This window comes from Macrobrachium nipponense, chromosome 48, assembly GCF_015104395.2.
Source record: "Macrobrachium nipponense isolate FS-2020 chromosome 48, ASM1510439v2, whole genome shotgun sequence".
NCBI classification, from domain to species: Eukaryota; Metazoa; Arthropoda; class Malacostraca; order Decapoda; family Palaemonidae; genus Macrobrachium; species Macrobrachium nipponense.
Window position 1 is genome coordinate 7,959,672 of NC_087223.1, and position 6,815 is coordinate 7,966,486.

The window sequence follows — 6,815 nt, forward strand, 5'->3', positions numbered from 1 at the left end:
ATTCAACTTCATCAAAATTCCTAGACAAAATTCCTAGAATATAAAAAAATAAAAATAATTCTCAAAGGAAAGTAATTCGGTTTTAGCACGACTTACAAGGAATTTCCCACGTGATTAAAAGTGGGAATGAACTAGACCCCTCTCTCTCTCTCTCTCTCTCTCTCTCTCCAATGTTTGTCAACATATGGAAAACTTCAAGGTTTGATTTAGATCGATGAAGGTAAAAGGTGTTTTTTTTATTTTCATCCAATGTCATTTATTTTTATCTAATTTCTATCTTTAATTTTAATCTTATGATAGATTTTATATTCTATCAATGTTGTAATTTGAATGTAAAATTTATTTTTCATATTTCCTTTCAATTTCTTTTATATTTATCCCATTTTTATTATTATTTTTGCCTTCTTCAGACCAAGACATAACTAATACATTAGGTTGTTATGAAGTTCTTTCCGTTTGAGAGAGAGAGAGAGAGAGAGACGAGAGAAGGAAGAAGAGGAGAGAAGAGAGAGAGAGAGAGAGAGAGTTGGGGGAGGCTGCCCCATGAAGGTCTGCTCTGGAGTGCTCCACTTTCTTCTGTGTTTCCTAAGAATCTGTCATACTCTCCTTTATTTGCAACTTTTTGGAAATAATAATAATAATATTAATAATAATAACAATAATAATAATAGACTCCAAAAGCGCTAGTGAGTTTCCCAAGCTTTTACATAAATAAATTAGTTAGTCAATAAATATATGAATAAATTCTACTTCATTTTAATTCTTGAAATTCCCAATATATCTAATTATTAGATTAAAGTTTATAAAAAATTCCCAGAATTTAAAAAAATAAAAATTCTCAAAAGAGTTTGAGTCGGTATTAGAAGGAATTTCCCACGTAAATAAAAGAGGCTATAAAAAAGTCTCTCTCTCTCTCTCTCTCAATATTTGTTTATTTATTAGACCTTTCATTCCGTGAATAAACTTTCCCCATACAATCAAAATCATATTTCCCAATTGCAAAAACTGTACCTGCGCAATTTCGAAATATCGTCACCTGCGCAACTGGGAAAATTCGTTACCTGCGCAATTTCGAAATCCACCCTTGCGTGATTTAGAGAATTCATTACCTGCGCAATTTCGAAATCCACCCCTGCGCGATTTAGAAAATTCATTACCTGCGCAATTTCGAAATCCACCCCTGCGCGATCCGATAACTTACGTAAAGACCGCAGCCTCTTGTGAATAAATTTGTGGGTGTATAGGATCCCATAGGAGGGGTCCCCCTTTGTACCTAGGGATTGCCAGGGAGGGGCGGGGGGGGGCGGGGGTTAGGAGGAGGTTGTTAGGGCCTTTGTAGAAGGCCTGCTTACTTCCTATGGGGGGGAGGGGGTGGGGGCTCCTGCCACACCCTGTAGGTAGGGAGGCAGGCCGTGTTTTGGGTACAAACCGTATTGATCTCGTTGGGGTCCTGTATCATCATTAACTCTACTGCAGTTTCACATATTTTATTTTATTTATTTCTCATCTAATTAAAGTGCTCCTTTTTTTTATCTTTCGTTTCGTGTTATTGTTTGCTTTTTTTATAGTTTCTTCTTTATCGTGATTTTTATTGTTCCCTTTTTTCCCCTTTGGGTTTCTTCCCTTTTATTTATATTATTAAATTCTTTGAATATCTTTCTTCATTTCTTCTTGCTTAGATATAAGAATTATTGTATCATCATATATATATACTATATATATATATATATATATATATATATATATATTTAGAGAGAGAGAGAGAGAGCGAGAGAGAGAGAGAGAGAGAGAGAGAGAAAGCTAAAATCTTAAACCTTTGCATCCATCATAACACTTCGAGACGTCATGTTTTGTCTACGTGAGAGAAGAGAGAAGAGGAGAGAGGGAGAGAGAAGAGAGAGAGGAGAGAGAGAGGAGAGAGAGAGAGAATATTCGTCCCATTCCTGCTCCTTGACAATCATGGCATGATTGATTGGTTGGGGCTTTCCTGGCGTGACGATAAAAGTCAAGAACGTAGGTACTAGATACTGAATGACTTCTGCAAATACCATTGTGACATTGACTCATTATATTATTCTAAATATAATGCAAGCTTTAATAATCTGGTATTATTATTATTATTATTATTATTATTATTATTATTATTATTATTATTATTATTATTATTATTATGATCAATTTACAACGTTAGTGTCAGTCGTCAAAAAAGAAACTTGAATTAAACTCCGAGTCAATTTTGCGTTTAATGTTTGAACGCTTGTAGACCAAAAAGAACGCCAGTGTTACGTAAATAGAGAGAGAGAGAGAGAGAGAGAGAGAGAGAGACGGAGAGGAGAAGGAGGAGAGGAGAGGGAAGGAGGAGAGAGAGAGTTGCATACGTTCTTCGACGTGTTTCCCCAGAATGCGTCCCTACTTATAGATCTTTTTGTGGATGGCCCATATTTTCGCAACATTCTCTCTCTCTCTTTCTAAAAATTCTCTTCCAGTGCGACCGTCTTTGTGCTCTCGTCTTGTTCTCCCCATCGCGTACCCTTTAGAAACAAGAAGGAAAAGAAGGAGAGAGAGAGAGAGAGAGAGATTTTAGACGCATGTAGCGAGTTCAGGCGGGACAGCCCAAAGGGATATTCCCACCCAAAATAAACGCGGGTTGCTAAATGTCACTTTCTAGGGGGGAGGTTGTGGGTCGTGATTGGGGTGATGGGGGTAAATTTGGAAGTGGGAAGGGGTTGTGGGGGGGGCGGAAAGGAACTCTGCATTCTCTTCCCTTGGTCTTACAAGCGCTTAAAATCATCTTTGAATAGTAGTAGCCTACAAGTACTATCTAACAAGAGCTTATTTCGTTGAACTAGAGGTCATTCTCTCTCTCTCGCTCACCGTTGCACATTTATTTTTATCAGGTGTTAGGTTAGAACAGCGTGTCTGTGTGTGTGTGCGTAATCTACCTATGTGTGTGTGTGTGTGTGTGTGTAAGCCTGTAGGTTTAATAATGATAATAATATCATCATCACGAGCGATGGTACTAAGAGTAACTACACTCCGTGTATATTTATCTGAAAAAAATTATTCAGAAATAAAAATAAAACATTTACCCCCGCCTTCAACATTCATTAAAACATTTCCTACACCAAAGGTTATTTAAACAGAGGAATTTCAACACCGTTCCCTTCAAACATTCAAATGCCTTCTTCTGTCCGGAAGTATTTTATCTGCCGCTGGCAATCCCGGTGAAAAAGCTCTTATTTACTGAATCTCCGGGTTCGTTTTGATCTCTCTCTCTCTCTCTCTCTCTCTCGTTCGTCTTCTTCTTCTTCTTCTTTGTTTAACAAACTTCGGTCTTTGCCGAGGGTAAGGTAACTTATTAGCAAGTATTTCAGAATATATTGCGGCGTTTGTTTATGTTCCTCATCTTCTTCTTCTGTCAAAAGGACGAATGGACATTAAGACGTTGTTCTAGAAAGGCGAAGAAAGGAATTTGCGTCGTCAAGTCTGGTTCCGAATAGTTATTGCATTCAACCACACCTGACTCTATTTCTAGTGGATTATCTAAATGTAAAAAAAATGACATTTCTTTGTTCAATACAATCAACTGTCCTCTAGTAGAAATCTCTAGGGAAACATCTAGAAGTTATTCCTAGTACTAGTACTTTCCTCACCTTAACTCACACCTGCCGAGGTTACACAAATAGAAAAAAAAATAATTAATTCCAAGAGTATCTACAACATTTGTATCATAATTCTCATTTTAAATAAGTTCATGAATGTTAAATGCAACAATTACAACAAAGATCACACCAAAAATAACAAAAGGCGCAAAAATAATAAAAAAAACGCCATTGGCGACTACGCTGGTACTAGGGCACGAGTTCATAAAACATCTCGCGAAGGTTGGGGCAATGGGTGGATAAAAGGCGCGTGCGCAGAGCCATGGGGTTTCCCCGAAGTTAGAGAGAGAGAGAGAGAGAGAGAGAGAGAGAGAGAGAGAGGCACGTGGTGGGTAGTGCCCAAGTGCCAAGTGCTCGGAACTTCAAGTGCCAACCTCTCTCTCTCTCTCTCTTTTTCTCTTTCATCTGCTTCGGCGCAGTTTGTTGACCTAGGCGTAACTGTTTCCTCCAACACTACCTCCCTCTTTTCTCTAATATTTTACTCATAATAAATCTCTTCCTCCAACAGTGATCTCTTCCCAAACACCTTCTCTCTCCAACAGCGCCCTCCGTCTCACTCTCTCGAAGGCTTCCTTTGATCTTCTTCGTCCAACGCCGTATTGTCCCCTTACCCTTCCTCCAACATTCAGCGCTCCCTCTCTCCAACATCTACCCCTCCCTCTCTCCAACAACCTCCTCTTCCAACCCCCACCAATCCACCAGGTCTCTGGCAACAGTTGAAGCCTGTTTTGCGTATAAGCGAGACTCTCGAGAAATTCTTGACATCATATTCGAGGAAAAAATGTCACCTGTATTGATAATCCTCTCTCTCTCTCTCTCTCCTTCCCCGAACAAGTGTAAGCTATTATTATTATTACATGCCAATGTTCGCAGTTGGCTTTCCCAGAGAGAGAGAGAGAGAGAGAGAGAGAGAGAGAGAGAGAGAGAGAGAGAGAGAGAGAGAGAGAGAGAATATTATTTCTTGATGGAGCTGATTGTACGTAATTTCACAAAAAAAAAAAAAAAAAAAAAAAAAAATAACTGGGTGGGTGGGAAGGAATGCCATTTTCAAACTGTCATTCTACATAACAGAGAGAGAGAGAGGAGAAGGAGGAAAGTAGAGAAGATGAGACGAGAAGAGAGAGAGAGAGAGAGAGAGAGAGAGAGAGAGAATTTCATCAGGAAAGGAAAGCTATTTTCAAAGTGTGTCATCGTACACATTATCTCAGAGAGAGAGAGAGAGAGAGAGAGAGAGAGAGAGAGAGAGAGAGAGAGAGAGAGAGAGAGAGTTTACAGTATTTTATCTCTTTTCATTTTACAGCACCTGATATTTAGAAACACTGACTATATACTAGATTTTAAAAATTACGAAAACAATTATGAAAATACTCGCAGGTCTATACTTAAGCTAGATTATAATATGCAGTTCCCAGAAAGGTATTAGCAAATGTAACCAAGCATTTTTTATGAGTCTAATCGTTCATTTTCTTAAACTTTGATCAAGGAACGGTAATGTTACCTACTTTTAACTCTAGTTCCTTATTTTTTCTAAGAACACAGAGGTCAAATATTTAAGTCTCACACACCTGGGTCTAAAAAAGTTGAAATACATATTTTGAAAATCAGACTACATCTCAGATATCTGAAACTGGTGTTCAAGTAATTATTGACAGTTTAAAGAATGTTTCTTCTGCTTTTGGTACTCAAAATGGGGTACATTTACATATGTATACCTTTACTGAATGTATTATAATCCTCATCGCCTTTTTCAGCTTTTCCATTTATAGGTCTAGACATGGCAGATGTTCCGTACGCTATCTTGAGGCCTGTGCACTTTTTGCCCAACCTTCCATCTGAAGTAAGTCTTCAACTTCTTCCATTTTTTTTCCTGAGCCATAATTCATGTATTCCTTATGCTTTTAAGGCAAATTTTGCTTAATCTTTTCTCATAATGCGTCCATAACATCCGATTTTTTGCGATATCGGTCTAAATTTCCAGCTGATGGACACTTGCATCTCTAATCCACTTCCATTTTCATGCGATTTTTCCAGGACCTTAGCTAAAGACTCTCTTACTGGTTGGTTACAGTTCCTTCATTTACCAGCAGTATAGCTCTCTCTCTCTCTCCATTTCATGTGGGTTACACATACTCTTACTTATCACCCTCTCAATCTACGGTTTACAGTCCGAATCATATATTGTATTACATATTTAACATTAAACGTACAAGAATTACCTGTACATGAATTGTTCTTAAAGTGGTTGAAAGCATTTCTGATTGGCAACTGACTTCAGGTTATGGATATTTTGGCTATGGCAGTTTAACCAGACCATGTAGGTGAAATTCTCATCTCAAGCAAGGCTGGTCCAATCCGATATAAAAGTTTTGCGCGAATTTGTGACTTAGGTGTCTATCAAATTGCTCTTATCATTTTCATATCTTACGACAAATACAAAGCTAAATTGGATCTGATATTTCCAAAAAGTCTAGGTTGGACTCAAGAAGTTCTAATGACTTTATGATCTTTGGTCTTCATCTCTGCATTATATTGGCATCTTATTACCCTCAAAGGCCATCGCTGGGTAAGAATACTTGTAGATATTCTAAAATTTAGCACATTACCGATATTTAAAGATAATTTTGCGTAATTACTAAGAATGGAATGGACTGGAATATAGAGTTTAGGTTAAAGGCCAAGCTCTGGGACCTATGAGGACATTCAGTACTGGAAAGGGAATTGAGAGTAAGTATGTTTGAAATGTAACAGGAGGAAGACCTCACAGTTGCACATAATTGTTGGCTAGAAAGAAGGAAGATAATATGAAAGGAGGAACAGTAAAAGGAATGAGAGGTGTTGCAGCTCAGGGTTGAAAGGATACTGCAAAGAACCTTTAGCAATGCTAACAGTGCACCCTGTGAGGTGCACTGACAGCACTATCCCCCTATGGAGGATATAATTACATAACAAGGCTCGGTTAAGTAGGTACACCAAACTTAAGGTAGTTTTCATCACTTCTATATCTGGGTTACGTAGGAATTACACCGTTCCAGAAGGCTTTAACATTCCTTGTCGGCAGACATTGGAGTAGTCTGACTGACTCCTTTCTCATTCGCCTTTGATTCCCAGCTACAAGTGGCCACAATTAAAAATCGTGCACCATTTCAATGCTCT